This window comes from Herpailurus yagouaroundi, unplaced genomic scaffold (genome assembly GCF_014898765.1).
Source record: "Herpailurus yagouaroundi ecotype Mexico unplaced genomic scaffold, PumYag 162, whole genome shotgun sequence".
In the NCBI taxonomy this organism is placed as follows: Eukaryota; Metazoa; Chordata; class Mammalia; order Carnivora; family Felidae; genus Herpailurus; species Herpailurus yagouaroundi.
The window spans coordinates 13,336,910-13,358,283 of NW_024412403.1; the positions used below are offsets into that span (position 1 = coordinate 13,336,910).

Sequence of the window (21,374 nt, forward strand, 5' to 3'; positions counted from 1 at the left end):
TCTCTGTCCCTCCCCTGCTTGTGCTCTGTCTCTCTCTGTCTCTCTCACAAAAATAAATAAATATTAAAAATATTAAAGATTGAATTACCCTACAACCCAGCAATAGCACTACTAGGAATTTGTCCAAAGAATACGGGAGTACGGATTCATAGGGGCACACGTACCCCAATGTTTATAGAAGCGCTATCAACAATAGCCAAATTATGGAAATATCCCAAATGTCCATCAACTGATGGATAAAGAAGATGTGATACACACACACACACACACAATGGAATAGTACTCGGCAACAAAAAAGAATGAAATCTCACCATTTGCAACAACATGGATGGAACTAGAGGGTATTATGCTAAGTGAAATAAGCCAGGCAGAGAAAAACAGATGCCATATGTTTTCACTCATATGTGGATCCTGAGAAACTTAACAGAAGACCATGGGAGAGGGAATGAAAAAAATATATATTGTTACAGAGAGGGAGGCAAACCATAGTAGACTTTTGAATACAGAGAACAAACTGAGGGTGGAAAGGAGTGGGGGGTGTGGGGAGCAAGGAAAATGGGTGATGGGCATTGAAGAGGGCCCTTGTTAGGATGAGCACTGGATGTTTTGTGCAAGTGACGAATCAAGGAAATCTGAAGCCAAGAGCACACGGTATATACTCTGTATATTAGCTAACTTGACCATAAATTATATTTTTTAAAAGATGTTATTTTCTGGGTAAAAAAGTTGATTGTGGTTATTATAAAAAGTTTGGAAAATATGGAGGTAAAATAATTTTTACCTTATTAAGTAAAATAAGTAAAAAAATTAAAAAATAAAAGGGAAAAAAAACCGTCCATAATACCACCACTCAGATAATTTTAGTGCATCTCCTTCAGGAATGTTATCTCCTAGTGGGTGTGAGGGGGAGACGGTAGTTAAATTGTGATTATATTTCAAGATTTTGTATCCTGCTTTTCTTCAGTAACATACTGCATGCCTTTCCTCATGTGAGTAAAATTCCATCACAAATCTCACATTATATAAATGTATAATACTTATTTTTATAATGTAAAAGCACAATTTACATCTTTCTATCACTGGGCTTTGAATCTACCTCTGAGCTTCTGTGCTACTGTAAATATTTCTGCAATGAATATCCTTATAAATACATTTTTATGGTGATTTTTTTAAAAGATGATTTCCTAAATATCTGTGATTATTTCCTAAAGATAGAATTTACTGAGTTATAATTGTGGTATAGTAAGCTTTGTATAAAGTGTGCAACTTGGTTAGTGTTGACACATGTATACATGAATGATGCATATACGAACATATACGCCACCAAGAGCAGCAATGGATAATGAACATATCCCTCGCCTCCAAATCTTTATATTCCTCCCTGTCACTTCTCCCCACCCTACTCAACCTAGTAGACAGTTTCTTGTCATTACAGATAAATTTGCTTTTCTAGGATTTTATAAAACTTAGAATCCTATAGTATGAACTTTTGGGGCTGGCTCCTATCACTCACATAAGCATTCAGTGATTCACCTGTGTTGCCATTGGGATGAATATGTAGTGGTATCTCAGGGTGGTTTTAGTTTGGATTTCCCTAACGATGAATGATATTGAGCATCTTTTAATGTGTTTATTTGCCATCCCTATATCTTTGGGGGTAAAGTGTCTGTTCACATTTTTCGCCCATTCAAACAATTAGGTTATAATTATTGAATTTTGATATTTGGTATATAGTCTGTATATAAGACCTTTATTTGATATAAGACTTGAAAATATTGTATCCCTGTCTGTGGCTTGTCTTTTCATTCTCTTCTAGGGGCTTATAAGAGCAAAGGTTTAAGGGCACCTGGGTGGTGCAGTCGGTTGAGCGTCCGACTTCAGCCAGGTCACGATCTCGCGGTCCATGGGTTCGAGCCCCGCATCAGGCTCTGGGCTGACGGCTCAGAGCCTGGAGCCTGTTTCCGATTCTGTGTCTCCCTCTCTCTCTGCCCCTCCCCCGTTCATGCTCTGTCTCTCTCTGTCCCAAAAATAAATAAACGTTGAAAAAAAAATTAAAAAAAAAAGAGCAAAGGTTTATATATTTTTTAATTAATGTGGTAAGAACACCTAACACGAGACCTACCCTCTCAAAAAATTTTTAAGTGTGTTAACTCGTTATTGTTGACCGTAAGTACAAGGTCATACAGCAGATCTCTTGAAATTACTCATCTTGCTCGGCTGAAACTTTCTGCCCATTGATTAATAACTCCCAATTTCCCCTTTCCCCCAGGCCCTGGTAACCACCATTCTACTCTTTGATTTTATGAGTTTGACTATTTTAGATACCTCACACATTATTTACCTTTCTGTTTTTTCTGGCTTCTTTCACTTAGTATGATGTCCTCAAGTTTCACCCGGGGTTGTCACATCTTGCAGAATGTCCTTGAAGGCTGAGTAATATCCCATTGTATGTATACGTCACATTTTCTCCATTCATTCATCTGTTGGTGAACTTTTCGGTAGTTCCCACATCTTGACTATTGTGAATAGTGCTGCAGAGGACAAAAGAGTGCTAATATCTCTTTGAGATCCTATTTCAATTCTTTTAGGAAAAAACCCAGAAGTGGGATTGTTGGATTATGAAGTACTTCTATTTTTAATTTTTTGAGAAACCTCCATACTGTTTTCCATAATCGTCGCCCTATTTTGCATTGCCTTGACAGTATGCGAAGATTCTAATTTTTCCACTTTCCTGACAGCTCTTGTTATCTTTCAGGTTTTGTTTGTTTATTTTTTTAACGTTTTATTTATTTTTGAGAGAGGGAGACAGAGTGTAAGCAGGGGGTGGGGCAGAGAGAGAGGGAGACACAGAATCCAAAGCAGGCTCCAGGCTCTGAGCTGTCAGCACAGAGCCTGATGCGGGGCTCGAACCCACGAGCTGCGAGATCATGACCTGAGCTGAAGTCAGACGCTTAACTGACTGAGCCACCCAGGCGCCCCTGTTTATTTTTAATATAATGGCCACCCTGTTATACACCAACAGGTATGAGGTGATAGCCCCTGCGGTTTTGATTTATTTTTCCCTAATGATTAATGACATTGAGTTGTGTGGGGTTTTGTTTTTGTTGCTTTTTTTTTTTGACATTGAGTATTTTTTTCATACACCTGTTGGACATTGGTATGTTGTTTTGGAGAATCATCTATTCAAGTCCCCAGCCCATTTTTTTCAATCAAGTTATTAGTTGTTTTACTGTTGAGTTCTAGGAGCTCCGTAAACATTTGGGAGACCACTTATCAGATACATGGTTTACAAATATTTGCTCCCACTCCATAGTCTGCCTTTTCATTCTGTCGATTGTTCATTTTAATATACAGAAAACTCTTTAGTTTGATGTAGTCTCCCTTATTTTTGTTTTTATTGCCTGTGCTTTTGGTGTCATATCCATACAATCAATGTCAAGACCTAGGTCCTGAAGATTCTCCCCTATGTTTTTATCTGAGAGTTTTACAGTTTTGGATCTCACTGTTAATTCTTCAACCCATTTTGAGTTGATTTTTGTGTGTGATGTAAGAGTTCAGTTTCTTACATTTGCTCCTGGATATCCAGTTTTCCCAATACCATTCACTGAAGAGACTAAAAAGTGCTTAATTCTGATGAAGTGCAACTTAACAATTTTTTCTTTTATGGGTCATGCTTTTTGTGGTGTATCTAACAAATTGTCGTCTAACTCAGGGTCACAAAGATTTTTTTTTTTATATTTTATTCCAAAAGTTTTCTAATTTTACTTTCACATTTAGGTCTATGACCTACTTGGGGTTGTTTTTGTACATAGTATGAGGTACTGACGTTAATTTTTTTTTTTTTGCATTTGGATGTATAATTATCCCAGCACCACCTGTTGCAGAGACTAGAAAGCTTCACTAAATTGCCTTTGTAGGTTTGTCCCAAATAAGTTGTCTATGTCTAGAGAGAGCATATATAAATGCTCTATTTATGAACTTTCCAGTCTATTCTCTGTCTATATTTGTCTATCTTTTAGCAAATAACACACCGCATCTTGGTTACTGGCACTTTATAACTAGTTTGAATGCAGGTAGTATTAAGTCCCCCCAACTTTGCGTATATTTTTTGAAGCTGTTATTTTGGGCTTTTTGTATTTCCATGTGGATTTTTAGAAATAGTTTAATAAATCTCTACTCCCCAAATAGGCTTCTGAGATTTTGATTGTATTGCATTGAATTTTTAGATTACATTGGAGATCATTAACATTGTAATAATACTGAGTCTCCCAATTCATCAACATGTATATTTCCCATCTATTTAGGTCTTCTTTCATTTATTGCAACAATGTTACAGAGTTTTCAGTGACAGGTCTTTCACATCTCTCTTTTTTTTAATTAAAAAAAAAATTTTAACTTTATTTTATTTTATTTTATTTTATTTTATTTTATTTTATTTTATTTTTTGAGAGAGAGAGAGAATGTGAACAAGTGGAGGAGGGGCAGAGAGGGATACACAGAATCCGAAGCAGGCTCCAGGCTCCAAGCTGTCAGCACAGAGCCCAATACAGGGCTTGAACTCACAAACCCTGAGATCATGACCTGACCCAACGTCCGACATTTAATTGACTGAGCCACCCAGGCGCCCCTCACATCTTTAGACTTCCAAGTATTTCATATCTGTTATGATTTTGTCAATGGCATACTTCAAAGTTTTCAATTTCTGATTTTCTTATCGCTAATGTACAGAAATACTATTGATTTTGTATATTCATCTTGTATATTGATTCTGCAATCTTGCTAAACTCACTGATTTCATACAACTTTACACAGAGATGACCATGTCATCTGTAAATAAAGCCAGGTTGACTTCTTTCTCAAAATATAAATGTTTATCTCTTTTTCTTGCTTTATTGCAGCGTATAGAAACCGCAGTACAACCTTGGCGCAACCTTGCAGTACAACCTTGCTTACCATGGTAAGCACCTTTGTCTCACTCCTGATCTTAGGAGTGAAGCATTCTCTTTCCCAGCAAATATTATACTAGCTGTGGGTTTTCATAGATGTCTTTATCAGGTTGAAGAAAATTCCCTTTTGTTTCTAGTTGCTGGAGTTTTATCAGGAATAGATGTTGAATTTTGTCAAAAGCTTTTTCTGCATTGAGATGATCCTACGGTTTTTCCTTTTTTGTTCTGTTAATGTGTATTAGTGCTCAGTTTCTTCTGTTTATTGTTATTTTGTTAATACAGATTACACTGATTGACATTCAAATGTTAAATCAAGCTTTCCTTCCTGGGATAAACCTCATTTACTCATGACGTATTATCCCTTTTACATATTGTTGAATTCAGTTTGCTAAAATTTCGCTCAGCATTTTTGCATGAAGTATAGTGGGGTATAGTTTTCGCATAATGTCTTATGCTGGTTTTGATATCAGGGTAATGCTAGCCTTCTGGAATGAAGGCTAGAAGTGTGAGACTGGCCATAGTTTTACCTTAAATGTTTGATAGAATTTCTCAGTGAAACTAACGGAGCTGGAAGTTTTCTCTGTGGAAAAGTTTTAAACTAGATATGAAATTTCCTTAATAGCCATGGGCTACTTAAGTTATCTACACTATATTAAGTTTCTTCCTGGGTGACTTTAGTAGCTTGGGTCTTTAACAATTGTGTCCTTTTCGTCTAACTTACCAAATAAATTGGCATAAAGTTGTTCATAATATTATCCTTTTAATATCCTGTAGTGACTAGAATCTTTCTCATTCTTAATATCGGTAGCTCTCTTTTTTAAAATCAACTTTGAATTTTAAAATAGTTTTGGGTTTATAGAAACTTTGTGAAGATAACGCTGAGAATCCCTATCTACCTCCCCTGCTTTTCCCTATTATTAACATCTCATGTTAGTATGGTAAATTTGTCACAATTTGTGAATCAGGGCACCTGGGTGGCTCAGTGGGTTAAGCATCTGATTTCGGCTCAGGCCTTGATCTCACGGTTCGCGAGTTTGAGCCCCACATCAGGATCTGTACTGGACAGTGCAGAGCCTGCCTGAGATTCATTCCGTCTCCCTCTCTCTCCCCCTCCCCCTACTCACACACACATGTGCTCTCTCTCTCTCTCTCTCTCTCTCTCAAAATAAATAAACTTAAAAAAATTTATAAACCAACGTTGATACATTATTATTAACTAAACTCCATACTTTACTCAAATTTCCTTTGTTTTTACCTCATATCCAGGATCCCTTCCAGGATCTCACATTCTGGTCAATCACCAAGTCTCCTTGAGCTTCTCTTGCTATGACAGTTCCTCAGATTGTCCTTGTCTTTGATGATTTTGATAGCTTTGCGGAGTACCAAGTAAGAATTTTTTAGATCATACCTAAATTTGGGTTTGTCTGATGTTAGTCGCATGATTAGAAAGGGATTATGGGTCTGGGGAAGGAAAACCAGAGAGATAAAGTGCCATTCTTACCACATGATATCAGGGGTACATTCTATCAATATGACTTAACCCCTGTTGATGTTGACCTTGATCACCAGCTGAGGTCACATGTGTCAAGATTCTCCGCTGTGGAGTAACCCTTTTCTCCCCAGTTTCCATAGTTTACTCTTTAGAAGGAAGTGGTTCCTTCTAAAGGAATTCCACACTTAGGGAGTGGGCAGTTAGGCTTCACTTCTTTGAGGACATAATATCTACATGAATTATTTGGAATTTTTCTGCCCAGGAGATTCCTCCATTCTTATTCATGTATTTATTCACTTTTTTATATTAGTATGGACCTGTGGATATTTATTTTATACTTCAGGTTATAATCCAGCACCTTTTTCTTTTTTTTTTTAATTTTTTTTTTCAACGTTTATTCATTTTTGGGACAGAGAGAGACAGAGCATGAACAGGGGAGGGGCAGAGAGAGAGAGGGAGACACAGAATCGGAAACAGGCTCCAGGCTCCGAGCCATCAGCCCAGAGCCCAACGCGGGGCTCGAACTCACGGACGACGAGATCGTGACCAATCCAGCACCTTTCAATTATTTTATTGCTCAAATGGTCCCAGTTTTGGCCATTGGAAGGTCTTTCAGCTGTGTCCCTTTGACATAGCCTCTTGGGGGTGGCAGTTTAGCACTTCCTTATTCTCTGGCACTGCAAGAATCTGAAGATTCACCTTTACCCAGTCTTCTTTCTGATCAGCCAGTCTAATAATAAAACATCAAGTTCGAAAGGGGAATATTTCCAGAGTTGGTTAATATGGAGGTGAAACAAAACCAAAAACACAGACTCTTTCTTTTTACCATCCTTAGTATGCTGGCTTATCCTTTGGAGAGCTCCTCTAATGGTCCGCAAAAGGCTGTCATCGTTCCAGGCATCACCTCTTTACACATCCACACCAGAATCTGAAAAAACAACAACAACAACAAACATGCCCACCTCCTCTAAAAACAAAGGAAACTTCCCCATAAAATCCCTACCAGCTTTCCCCTCTTGTCTCAGTGTCCAAAACTGTGTCACAGGGCCATTCATAAGCCAATCCCTGGAAGGGAAAACAACTTCCTACCCTAGGTCTGAAGCCACTGCAAGGCCATCCTAATCTGAATAGCGCTGCCACACTTTGGAGGGTAATTAAAAATGGGACGCTGTTCACTTGGAATAAGGGAAGTTGGAGTAACAGCTGTATGCAAAGTAACTAACAGTGCTGTCGTGCAAGGCTATTAGAATTAGATATCTCAGAAATGTGTCTCCCCCGATAGAAGAGACATCAGTCCACTGCTGGGATTTAAGCAGAAAGTGTGTGGTGGGTGAGGGTAGGGGGTCATGTAGGTTTTGCTGACGATAACTTGTGAGAGCATGAAAATGCCAGTGATTCAAAAGATTCCCTTGTATCTTTTCTTTCCTTTTCTTCCATTGTCTCTGTCATTTTATTTTTACAACTGCCCTTCCCTCCCTTCCAAATTCTTTTATGACATTTTTGGCTTGAGGCCTTTCCTCTTCTCAAAGGACCATGTAAGTTTCTAAATTACCAGCTTCCCTTCTGGGCATTAAAGAAAATAATAAGCGAAGCATCTGTAAAAGTTTTCATGAGTACAGTGAAAGAGTTTAGGTGTCTGCCCTATCTGGAAAATTTTTGATAACTTGACAAAGGTAGAGTGAGAATCAACAAAGGGGAAATTTCTTCATTCCAAACCAAGTCATGGTGCATGGGGGCTTGATGTGGGCGAAAGGGAAGGGGGAAGTTAGGCGAGTACAGAAGGGAAAAGATAAAAAACAGAAAAGAAAAAGTGACCCTGTCTTCAAGATTTACAACACATAAAGTAATGAGAAAACAAAGCCACATTCCCATTGGTGCCTTCACATCACCCTACACTCCAAATAAGTTCTCTCCTTCCTGCCTTCTCCTCACCATGCTTATTATATCAGTTAGCACATGGTCAACTAGAGGTAATGGAAAAAAATGTTAACTCCTAGGGATTTACTTTTTTCACGTATTAGCAGTCTGGAGGGAAGCCCTTGCTGCCATTTGTTAGCTGCTCAAGTACATTAAGAACCCAGCTCTTTCTATCCTGCCACCTCGTTTGCTGGCTTTTTGTCTTTGTGTCTGTTGCCTCATGGTCACAAGATGGCTACCACAGCTCCAGGAATCATGACTGCATTCAAAGTCAGGATGCAGTAAGGCAGCCAGATAGACAGGGCTGATTTTCTTGCTTTCCATCAGGGCAATCAAAACCATTTTTTACAAGCCCTCAACAGACTTCCCCGTTGTTTCACTGGCCAAAACTTGGTCACATGGCTGGCCCCCCACTAGCTGCAAAGGGGGCAGAAAAGGTGAGTACCTAACAAACAGTATTAGCTTAGCCATGATTGGTTTCAAACCAATCACAAGTCTCTATAGAAACTAGATACACTGTGGTTCCCCCACACTTTGCTTTTCCCAGCATGCCCCACCCCCCAAATCAGACGTCTGTTAGCAAGAAAGAAGGCAGAGAAATGGCAGGTAACCAGGTCTGCCAAATTCATTCACACATGTGCTTTTTATTCTATTCATCTCATATATAGTGGCCTCAGCAACCCCCTCATTTTACTGAAGACCAATTCATACTTCAGGATCCCAGGTGACCTTGCCTTTAGGACTCACCCAGGACCTGCAGTCCTACCCTGAAAAGAGACCTGAGCAATGCCTCTGATCCAGTGGAAAACCCCAGGCGCTGGAGTCTGCTTTCCTGGAATTGAATTCTGGCCAAGCCTCTTTCTAGTTACAGCCTTGATTTGACCTAGGCTGTAGGTCAGTTAAGTGCCGACTTTGGCTTAGGTCATGATCTACGATCTCGCAGATTGTGAGTTGGAGCCCCGCATCGGGCTCCGTTCTGTTCTGACAGCTCAGAGCCTGGAGCCTGCTTCAGATTCTGTGCTTCCCACTCTCTCCGCCCCTTCCCTGCTCGCACTCTCTCTCTCTCTCTCTCTCTCTCTCTCTCTCTCTCTCTCTCTCTCTCAAAAATAAATAAACTAAAAAACAAATTTTTTTTAAAGAATTGATTTGAACTTCTAGGAGTGAGGACCCTTCAATTTCCTCATCTGTCCAAAGAACATGAGTACAGTGACTAGCACAAAGCTGTCTTCAATTTTTAAAAAATTGTTAGTTGGGTGGATGAATGGAGGGATGGAGGGATGGATGGATGGAAGGATGGAGAGTTGAGTGGGTGGATGAGTGGATGGACGGATGGATGGATGGATCATATCCAGTCCCATAGAGACACTAAAAAGATTAAATAAGATAGTGTAGATGAAAAGATTGAAGGATTCCTGGCACACAGTAAATGTTCATTAGCCACAAGTAGAAACCGATCATATCATTTCCCTACTTCAAAACCTTCAATAGCTTCAGTTACCCTTAGGGTAAATAGTCAGTCCAGTCTAACTGCTTGCACAGTTTGGCCCTTGGCTTGCTCTCGGGCCCCTCCCTGTCAGCTCCACTCACGCTGTCTCTCGCTGGCACCTGCCCGCCTGCTCCTCCCACCTGGAACTGGAGGAGCTTGTTCTTCCTTCAGGTCCTAGCCTTAGGAGTCTTTACCTCCTGGGGACCTTCATTTCTGCTCCTCTCACAAGCTATGCCAGATAAGGTTCCCAGAGCAGCAGGAAGCTGGGGTAGCCAAGAACAATTTATTCAAGGAGAGTTTTCAGAGCTGGGAAGCCGAAAAGCCTCCTCTCAAATCGGCACTGCCAAGGCCCTGGGCTAAACCAACGGGACTCCTCTCGTTCTACATCTTGGAAAGTGGTGGGAGGCGGGGAGTGCAGATCAGGCTGAGATACAGAGAGGGTTGGGACTACAAAAGACAGGCAGGTTCCTCAAAGAACCTGGTCCAAATAGAACTTGGAAAGATCCCATAATTATGTGGGAACCTACAATTTGCCAAGAGTTAGAGTTGCAAGCTCCTGAGATCCCTCATTTTATAATATAGTAGTTTCTTATACTCCATACGTAGCCAAGGCTGAACTATTCATCTCTGCTTCCCTCCAGCCCCTCCTCCCTGACTCCCTATCTCTGCCCACCATGCTGTCATTCATTCTCCCAGGCATCCTTCTTCCCTTACTCTTACATCACTGATTTCTGCACGGTGGTCCTCACGCCATTCCCATGGCACCCCCTCCCCGACTGGCCCACTGCACATGCTCAGACCCTGTTCTCTCTCCCCTGGAACTTCTCCCCACCCAGGGCCACTCCCTGCTCCCATCCATCTTGCTCACAGAGCCTGGTTACCTTCCTAAACTACCTCTCCCATCCCCTTGCTGTCTCCTCAAGTACGTTCAACGGCTCCCCATCGTCTCCCTCGTTAGGTCTCACCTCGTGCTCTGGACTCTTCCCCATGAGTGCCAGGGGACTTTTGGTCCTGTCTCTCATTTGTCCTCCTCCCCTTTTGTCTTTATTTATTTTGAAACATGTCATACATTCAAAAGATTGTTCCTAAGGGATGTACAATTATTTTTATAAAGATCATGCCTGTGAAACCACCAGTCACAGTAAGACTCAGCTATGTTGGCTTTGTTAGATGGTCACTGACTCCTGTGCTCCCCCATTTACCTGTTTCCCTCCTGCCTCCAAGAATGAATTTTGCCCTGACATTTGCAGGATCATTCCCTTTATTTCTTTTTTTTTTATTATTATTACTGAAGTTTAACTGACATACAATACCCTATAATATCCCCACAGTAAGTCTAGTTATCATCTGTCACTGTACAAAGTTATTACAATATTATTGACTGGATTCCCCTGATTTCTTTATAGGTTTGCCACCTATTCTTAAATGACATGCTGTCTAGTGTTGCCAGATTCTGAATTCTCTACGGATTGTATCATCTATATTTATTGTGCTGTGACTGGATTCTTTTTCTAGCAGCTTTTTTGAGATATAATTCATATACCATGAAATTCACTCATTTGAAGTGTCTAATTCAATGGTTTCAGTATATTTAATGTATTTAAGGTAACCATCATCTCAATCAAATTTTCGGAAATTTCCTTTTCCCAACAAGAGCCCCAGTGCTCATTAGCAACCCCCTCAACCCTAGGCAATCACCAATCTGCTTCCCATCTCTGTAGATTTGCCTACTGTATTCTATTTCCTATAATAGACTCATACTCATTTGGCCTTTTGCACACTCTGTGCTGACACGACATTGGACCACTCCTCTCCCATGATGTGCCTGAACACTGGTCACTCTGTCTGGAGAGCCTTCTTGGCCATTGCTTCCCACCCAGGGCTGGCCACTTCTGCAGGACCCAACTCCGTCCTCTCTCTTCCAGGAAGCCTTTCCTCTTTTCTACTCCACTCCTGTGTGATTCTTCCCTCATCACATTCTCAAAACATGCTGCACGTGAGTTTGTTTCATAGGGTCTAGAGTCTCCCCAGCTGGACTGTCAGTTCTCTGAAGGGTCAAGGCCTTGCCTGGTTTTGTTCCCTGTTGTTCCCCAGAGTCAGCTGGGTCTGGCACAGAGGAGGAGTCCAATGGGTGTGCGCTGAGGCAACAAGAGACGGGTACGTTATTCTGCCTGAGATCATCATTATGTGTGCATAGAACCAGTACTGGAAACTGGGGCGCCTGGGTGGCGCAGTCGGTTAGGCGTCCGACTTCAGCCAGGTCACGATCTCGCGGTCCGTGAGTTCGAGCCCCGCGTTGGGCTCTGGGCTGATGGCTCGGAGCCTGGAGCCTGTTTCCGATTCTGTGTCTCCCTCTCTCTCTGCCCCTCCCCCGTTCATGCTCTGTCTCTCTCTGTCCCAAAAATAAATAAATGTTGGAAAAAAAAAAATTAAAAAAAAAAAAAAAGAACCAGTACTGGAAAGAGGGAAAATCACCAAGTACAATCAGAACACAGTGTTTCCTTACCCTAAAAGAGTGGGTTCAACCCACTGGAGGGGCTGGCTCTTTCTCTGCCACCATATGAAATCTCAGGCAGGCCTCGCGGCTTCTTGCTTCTCTCAGATAATACGTTCACAATATCCAGCCCATATAATGGTCAAATTTCCATTTAACGTTAAAGTCCCTCCCTATCGGTTTGGGCCTCCTTCTGGTGGGCCCTTGGAACCATGTGGTTGGTTTTTTCTCTCTTTCACTCACCTTGCTGGCTGTACCTCTGTCCTTGCCAAGGTTAGAATCAGGGAAGGGGCAGAGGAAGCAGCCTTTGGTCACATGACTCCTGTGTGAAGCCAATTCTTTCTCTGAGCCTCCTTCCTGCCCCCCAAAACTGGGGCTATTTCCCACCTATCATGCCTGTGACTCAGGCAGAAGAGTCCCATCTAGCTGGTCACTTAAAAGCCCTCCTTTGGCCCATGGTCACATAGCAATTCCTCTAGCTTCTTTCTGCTCTGGGCCTTCTCTATGATAATCCCCCAGGGCTCTCTCTCTCTCACACACACACTCACCTCTGGTCCACAGTGAACATGCATCTTTGGCCTGCGGTCAGTTCAAGTGCGGGCACACAGACCTTTTCTCTGTGGCCTCAGCCAACCTCTCACTCGTGAGAATCCACATACCCAGACTCTGGTCCCCTGAGTTACCCATTTTCCTTGGAATACCTGACAAGCTGTCCAAAGGTGTTTTTGAAGTCACCCTCACAGACCGAGGAAAGAAGGTAGCAGCACCACCTCCCCCTCCATGGAGGGATAAAACTCAGTGCACACTGCCTATTTCTCTTCAAAGGAGTTCTCTGTCTAACCTCCAGCCTCTCTCTTGGCCTCTCCAGTGTTTTGTATAGGCTGCAGCTGGTGGTCAGCTGGGGCCTCAAAGCTGGCTTCCCAGTGACCTCCTTTGCAGTCCTGCCTGGGAAACCACATGCCTCGCTTTGCAATGTCATTGCTGTTGTATCTATTGACTTGGTGCCTCAGCCAAAAAGAGAGACAAGAGTCCCATTTCAACATCCTGCGCTTCTCTTTTCTTTCAGGAGACTGTGTGCTCCTGGAAGCAGGAACTGTGCCATACACACCTTCACTGCCTTCTCCCCTCTTACCCGTGCTTAGTGGTGCCGTGCTCTAGGTACGTGGTATTTTGGAGGAAGACAGAAGTGGCAGTGACCCAGTAGCATGAAGGAGTTCTGAAAAGGAAAAAGCAGGAGAGTTCAGTTCTGGGGCAATGACTCAAAGGAAGACTTTATTATTATTTTTTTGATGTCTTTTAATAGCATTACATCTAACCTTTGTTTTTTTTTTAATATAATTTATTGTCAAATTGGCTAACATAAAGTGTGTACAGTGCGCTCTTGGTTTTGGAGGTAGATTCCCATGGTTCATCACTTACATACAACACCCAGTGCTCATCCCAACTAGTGCCCTCCTCAATGCCCATCAGCAATCCCCCCCCACACACACACCCCTCCACTCCCTTCCACCCTCAGTTTGTTCTCTGTATTCAAATGTCTCTTATGGTTTGCCTCCCTCTGTTTGTAACAATATATTTTTTTTCATTCCCTCTCCCATGGTCTTCTGTTAAGTTTCTCAACTTCCACATATGAGTGAAAACATATGATATGTCTTTGTCTCATTGACTTATTTCACTTAGCATAATACCCTCCAGTTATATCCACGTTGTTGTAAATGGCAAGATTTCATTCTTTTTCATTGCCAAGTACTATTCCATTGTATGTATGTATACACCACATCTTCTTTATCCATCAGTTGATGGACATTTGGCCTCTTTCCATAATTTGGCTATTGTTGATAGTGCTACTATAAACACTGGGGTACATGTGCCCCTATGAATCAGCACTCCTGTATCCCTTGGGTAAATTCCCAGTAATGCTATTGCTGGGTCGTAGGGTAGTTCTCTTTTTAGTTTTTTTTTTTTTTAATTTTTTTTCCAACGTTTATTTATTTTTGGGACAGAGACAGACAGAGCATGAATGGGGGAGGGGCAGAGAGAGAGGGAGACACAGAATCGGAAACAAGCTCCAGGCTCTGAGCCATCAGCCCAGAGCCTGACGCGGGGCTCGAACTCACGGACCGCGAGATCGTGACCTGGCTGAAGTCGGACGCTTAACCGACTGCGCCACCCAGGCGCCCCTCTTTTTAATTTTTTGAGGAACCTCCACACTGTTTTCCAGAGCCTCTGCACCAGTTTGCATTCCCACCAACAGTGCAAGAGGGTTCCCATTTCTCCACATCCTCACCAGCATCTGTTTCTTGAGTTGTTAATTTTAGCCACTTTGACCCGTGTGAGGTGGTATCTCAGTGTGGTTTTAATTTGTATTTCCCTGATGATGAGTGACATTGAGAATCTTTTCATGTGTCTGTTGGCCATCCGGATGTCTTCTTTGGAAAAGTGTCTATTCATGTCTTCTGCCCATTTCTTCACTGGATTATTTGTTTTTTTGGGTGTTGAGTTTGGTAAATTCTTTATAGATTTTGGATACTAACCCTTTATTTGATATGTCATCTGCAGAGGTCTTTTCCCATTCCATCAGTTGCCTTTCAGTCTTGTCAATTGTTTCCTTTGTTGTGCAGAAGCTTTTTCTCTTGGTGAGGTCCCAGTAGTTCATTTTTGCTTTTAATTCCCTTGCCTTCGGAGATGTGTCAAGCAAGAAATTGCTGAGGCTGAGGTCAAAGAGGTTCTTGCCTGGTTTCTCCTCTAGGGTTTTGATGGTTTCTGGTCTCGCATTTAGGTCTTTCATTCATTTTGAGTTTATTTTGTGTATGGTGTAAGAAAGTGGTCTAGTTTCTTTTTTTTTTTTTAACGTTTTTTATTTATTTTTGAGACAGGGGGAGACAGAGCATGAACAGGGGATGGTCAGAGAGAGGGAGACACAGAATCTGAAGCAGGCTCCAGGCTCTGAGCTGTCAGCACAGAGCCTGATGCGGGGCTCGAACTCACGGACCACAAGATCATGACCTGAGCCGCCCAGGAGCCCCTTTTCTTTTTTTTTTTTTTACGTTTAAAAGTGGTCTAGTTTCATTCTTCTGCATGTTGCTGTCCAGTTCTCCCAGCACCATTTGTTAAAGAGACTTTTTTCCATTGGATACTCTTTCCTGCTTTGTCAAAGGTTAGTTGGCCATACATTTGTGAGTACAATTCTGGGTTCTCTGTTCTATTCCATTGATCTATGTGTCTGTTTTTGTGCCAATATCATACTGTCTTGATGATTACAGCTTTGTGGTAGAGGCTAAAGTCTGGGATTGTGATGCCTCCTGCTTTGGTTTTCTTCATCAATATTACTCTGGCTATTCGGGGTCTTCTGTGGTTCCATACAAATTTTAGGATTGCTTGTTCTAGTCAAAGGGAAGACTTTAGAAATTCTATTTTTAAAAGTTGCTGAAACTTGGAAGCTGTTTTTCAATGAAGTCAGGGACCTCTCTGGTCCAGGTGTTTCTGGCATTGAGTCAAAAACAATTATATGACATAAGTAATGTGATAAAGCAATAGTCTCGGTAATGCTGAGAATATACAACATAGGCACGATGAGGTTTAATAGGGAGCAAAGGATCACTTTCACTGCACCTGAGTCCCTCCAATGATTTTTCTAGATAACTCTGCTCCCCTAAATCACCAACCACTTCTTCAGGACATTAGGAAATATACTAGTCCCTTTGTTTAGACCTGATGAAGGTGTATGCTCAAGCTCTTGTGCACATAGAGAAGCAGAATTTATTAGCAGGCTTTCAACCATAGCTAAATTATGGAAAGAGCCTAAATTTCCATCAACTGATGAATGGATAAAAAAAATTGTAGTTTATATACACCATGGAATACTACTTGGCAATGAGAAAGAATGAAATATGGCCTTTTGTAGCAACATAGATGGAACTGGAGAGTATTATGCTGAGTGAAATAAGTCATACAGAGAAAGACAGATACCATATGTTTTCACACTTATGTGGATCCTGAGAAACTTAACAGAAGACCATGGGGGAGGGGAAGGAAAAAAAAAGTTAGAGAGGGAGGGAGCCAAACCACAAGAGACATTTAAAAACTGAGAATAAACTGAGGGTTGATGGGGGGTGGGAGGGAGGGGAGGGTGGGTGATGGGTATTGAGGAGGGCACCTGTTGGGATGAGCACTGGGTGTTGTATAGAAACCAATTTGACGATAAATTTCATATTAAAAAAAAAGAATTTATTAGCAGGATGAAGAGCTCTCGGATAAGAAATTATTATAAAAAGTGTCACACTTCTACCTCAGCAGCGATCCTGGGTGTGACACTGAGGCTGGATCTCATCACCTTGCAGTCAGGGTATCTGTTATATCCTGAACTCACGGGCTTTCATCTGCACCCGTTTGTATGTCGAGTATTTGTTGACATTAGGTAGGGATTCTGAGTTAAGGGGTACAAACTTCTCCCTTCTAGTAAATTCCTTGACTTAGTTTCAGCCATTAGCCTCCCAATGCCTCCCCAAACTACCAGCTCCTCTCTGTCCCCACCACAGCCCCCAATCAGGTCTTCACCATTACTCAACAAGTGAATTTGTACCAAAGAGCTTTAAAGTAGTTCATCACCTACCAGCCTTTGTTATCCAGCCTACCTTCAGTATGGATGCCTGTGATGGGCTGAATTGTGCCCCCACCTCCCCAGCCCCCATCCATACTCGTGTGTTAAAGCCCTAACCTCCAGTACCTCAGAATGTAACTATATTTAGAGATGGGGCCTTTTCAAGAGGTTGCAAGCTAAAACGAGGTCATCAGGGTAAGCCCTAACCCGATAGGACTTGTGTCCTCACAAAAAGAGGAAATTCGGACACAGACAGGCACACACCATAGAGGGAAGACCATGTGAAGACACAGGGAAAAGACGGCCACCTACAAATTAAGAAGAGAGGCTTCAGAAGAGACTGAACCTTCCAGCACCTCGATCTTGCACTTCCAGTCTCCAGGACTGTAAGAAAATAAATTTCTGTTGTTTCAGCCATCCAGTCCGTAGTACTTTGTGATGGCAGCCCCAGCACATTAATGCAATGCCCACTAGCTTCCTACACGTAGGTCTGCACATTCTCCCGTTTAAAACTCTGTTTAGTTCTCAGACTCCCCATTTCCTTTGAGAGCAGGTTCAAAGTCCTTAGCATGGCATATCTGGATCTTCCTCCAAGTCCAACCTGTCTCTCTAATGTCATCTCCTGCTGACCTATCCTAGCCCATGCCATCATTCATAATCCCATGACACAACAGATCATGCCAAATGTCAGAACACACTGTGCCTCGACCACCTTCCTGACTTGGCACATACTGTCACCTCTGTCTGGGAATCACCCTCTCTGTACCTCCCTAGTTCTTCGAGAGATGCTTGTAACATATACAATCATTGAATTACTATGTTGTACGCCTGAACATCATGTGTTAAGTATACTTCAATAATAAAGATTTTAAAAAATAAACCTGAGGCAAAGAAATAATAATATGATAGACTGTGTAATAGTTTACCTAGTCGCTTATTATTTATTATCTTATTCCTCTAGAATATAATCACCAAAGGTCAAGTATTTTTGTCTGACTCATTGAGCGCCATGACCTTGGGCAGTAGAATAGGACTTTGTACTTGGTAGACACTTGATAAACTTTTTGATTGAATGAATGAGGTATGGAAGGAAGGAAGGAAGAGAGGAAGGAAGGAGAAGGGAAGGGAAGGGAAGGGAAGGGAAGGGAAGGGAAGGGAAGAGAAGAGAAGAGTCGCTCAAATGTCACATAACCCTAATCCGTACACCCCCAAGCAGAGCCGGTCCCTCATCCTCTGTGCACCTCCCAGCACTTTCTCTATTAGTGCACTTAGGTCTTTGGGCTGTGATTGTTTGCACTGAGTTCCTTGAGACTGAGATGGTGTTTTACTCAATATAACTGTAGCACTTAATAACTAGTGCTCAATAAATATTTGTTGAATGGCTGATGCTATATACTTATAATTTGTCTTCCCCTCCAAATTCACACACTGAAGTGCTAATTCCCAGCGTGATGGTATTAGGAGATGGGGCCTTTGGGAGGCAATGAGGGTTCGATGTGCTCCTGAGGGTGGGACTATGGTCTGATGGGATTAGGGCCCTTATAGGAAGAGATGACAGGCAGCTCTCTTCCTCCCTCCCTCCCTCCTTCCCCTCCTTTTCCCCTCCCTTCTCCCCTCCCCCTCTCCCACTCCATCTCTCTCTCTCTCTCTCCTTCCCTTACCCCACCTTGCCATGTGAGGACCCAGCAAGAAGGTACAAGCCAGAAGAGATCTGTCATGAGTAACCAAATCAGCCGGCTCCCAGCCTCCAGAACTATGAGAAAAATAAATTGCTGGTGTGTAAGCCACCTAGTCTATAGTATCTTGTTACAGCAGCCTGAGCAGACCTAAACAGCCGGATGGCTGAATAAGTGAAGGAGACACTTTCCCATTTTAAACAAGGACTCTTCCCCAGACCTGGTCATCATCCCCTTAACGTGGTGTCTGTGTGACACCCAATCACAGGCAGACCCCATCTATCCTGTTCTTCTGACACCCATGAGCTGTCTTCAGGCCCCAGACCTTTTCCAGGTACACATTATCTGTGCTATATTCTCTTTCCACCCACTTTCTCCTTTCAGGGCTCAATAACTGCCTTCGACCTTCGCTAAAAAGCATGAAATTTATTTTTTCCACCCTGGAAACTCCTTGCTCCTTTCTTTTCCCAGGAGCCCGTTTGAGTAAATCCACCTTTCCCAACCATCTTCCTCGCCCGGGCTCTTTGCCAGTATCACCCGGGTCACACTCCGATGATTCTGTCCTGGGGAAGTGGGGCTTTGGTTGGAGGCTCAGCTCCCTCCCGAGCTGCTTTCCTTCGTGCAAACCCAGGACTCGTCAAATTCTTCTCTGGTTATGTAATCGCAATGCAATTTCCACAGGCTTTCTCCTAAAACATTTATAATGTCGTACCTTCAAGCATACATAACTCAAGGAACTTATATGAGTTTAAACACACATTAAACTGAAATAGAAACATCACCCACCTGAGACGTCGGGCATTCCATTTCAGGGTGAGCCGTTGCTCTCCTCACATGGACACAGAGAAAACCTGTCGTGTCAACAAAGGAAATGCCTGGTGGAGAACGGACGTTTTCTCACCATGTTACTGGCATTTCAGTAAGCCTCTCCCAACCCCCCTCCCAGCCTCCACATGAAGGAGTCTGAGAGCTGCAGAAATTGTAGGGCAACAAGCTGAGTGTTTGCTTACTTCCTCTCATGTTAAGGAGCCTAGAGAGGGATGCTGAAGCGTGCCAGGGTCACTTATGGTTAAAAAAAAAAAAAAGCGAGCTTGGATTCGGAGGGAGCAGGGGAGGAGGAAAGCCTTGGAGACACATATATGCTCTGTAATAGCACTGTTCCCTAGGATAGCCTGCAGCCACATGCAGCTATTTAAATTTAAATCAATTAAAATTAAGTAAAGTTTTAAATGTGGTTCCTTTGTCACGTGAATCACATTTGAGGTGCTCAAGGGCCACCTGTAGTGGCTACTGTACTGGACAGCGTGGATATAGACGATTTCCATCATTGCAGAAAGTTCTTTTGGGTAGCTCTGATGTATATTGTAAGTAAAGGGTTTTTTCTTAAGTCTATTCACTTATTTTGAGAGAGAGAGAGAGAGAGAGAGCACACAAGCACAGGAAAAGAGCAGAGAGACAGGAGAGAGAAAGAATCCCAAGCAGGCTCCTCGCTGTCAGCGCAGAGCCCCATGCAGGGCTCGATCTTGTGAACCGTGAGATCTCGACCTGAGCTGAAATTAAGAGTCGGACGCTTAACCGACTGAGCCACCCAGGCGTCCCTGTAAGTAATGTTTACATGGAATCCCAAAATGTGAAGTTCCTACAGCTGAAATGAGTGTGGGGAAAATATGGAGTGAACTTCAGTGACTGCCAGAAACATGATTTCTTTTTCATCACTCATAGGTTCTCTGTCAACACAAGTGAAAGAAAAGAATGAAAGGCAGAGAGAAGAAAGGAAGAGCAGTCAGATGGTTATCGGTACAAAGGCGTCTCACTGCAGATCAAGAGAACCCATCGTTTTTAGAGCAAAAGAAAACCAGTGGCCAGAGGCCAGCTTGTCTGAAGTCTGGTCAGGAGGTGGCACGCACTTTCCTTTCCAACAAAAGTGGCTGCAAATGTCTCTGTGTGATCATGCAGACAAGGGTCATGGGTCACTCAGATATTTGATGTGGCAATTTAAAAGACTTAATATGAAAGAGGAGTATGCTGTCACCTTTAAACAGCTCCTAACCCCTATTCACACAGCACTCCCTTTTCTTAAGGCCATGTCGGATGACTGAGTTGTGCAATAACTTACGTGGGCGCCGTTGCTGGGGGGAAAACACACTCATGTGCCAGGGAACTGACGGCACTTGCCTAAGCCCGTCAGAAAGAAAGCCAAAGAGTCTAATCCCAAGGAGTCCTTGGCATTCGGATTTCGGGGCTCATGACAGCGAATGGACACTCATGTTCTTGGCTTCTCTGCTTCCCAGTCTGTCTCTCTGGGTTTTTAAACTGTTGATCTGCTTAGTAAGAGTTCACCTCTTCCTCCACGGTCACGTAGGAAGTGGCCAGTGTATTCCATCTACCACGTAGATTTTTCAAGACCTCTTAACAGCCATCCTGCGGGAATAGCCTCGACTTCTGGGCTTTACAAAACGTCTGAAGTGAGTCAGCTTTGCTGACTCCTCACTCTGTCCACCCTGTGTGGCGGGCTGGCCGAGGGGTGGGATCCTCCAAATAAATCTGGAAGCTGGAGGGCTCACGTGAAGGATTCGTATCTACTGCTTAGCAACGATGGCCTGGCAAACTGCTCCCAGTAGATGGGCAGATTGGCCCGGTGTCTGAGGCTGGTTATGGTTTGCGGTGAAACCCTCCTGTGATTCCCTCTGCCGTGAACTCCGACCGGGCGAGGGACGATGACAGGACGAGAGCCCAGCCTGGGTTCTGCATCGGTTGACTTCC

The 21,374-nt window shown here is 42.8% G+C and overlaps 1 long non-coding RNA gene across 1 annotated transcript; it reads right to left on the bottom strand.

Annotated features, from left to right (window-relative positions):
• Window positions 1-2,073: 2,073 nt before the first annotated feature.
• On the bottom strand, window positions 2,074-19,589 carry LOC121036014 (uncharacterized). Its single transcript, XR_005793187.1, has 4 exons — window positions 19,398-19,589; window positions 13,468-13,551; window positions 7,265-7,366; window positions 2,074-2,531 (listed from the first exon to the last, which is right to left on the bottom strand). It is a non-coding gene; the product is annotated as an uncharacterized LOC121036014 (long non-coding RNA).
• Window positions 19,590-21,374: the final 1,785 nt, after the last annotated feature.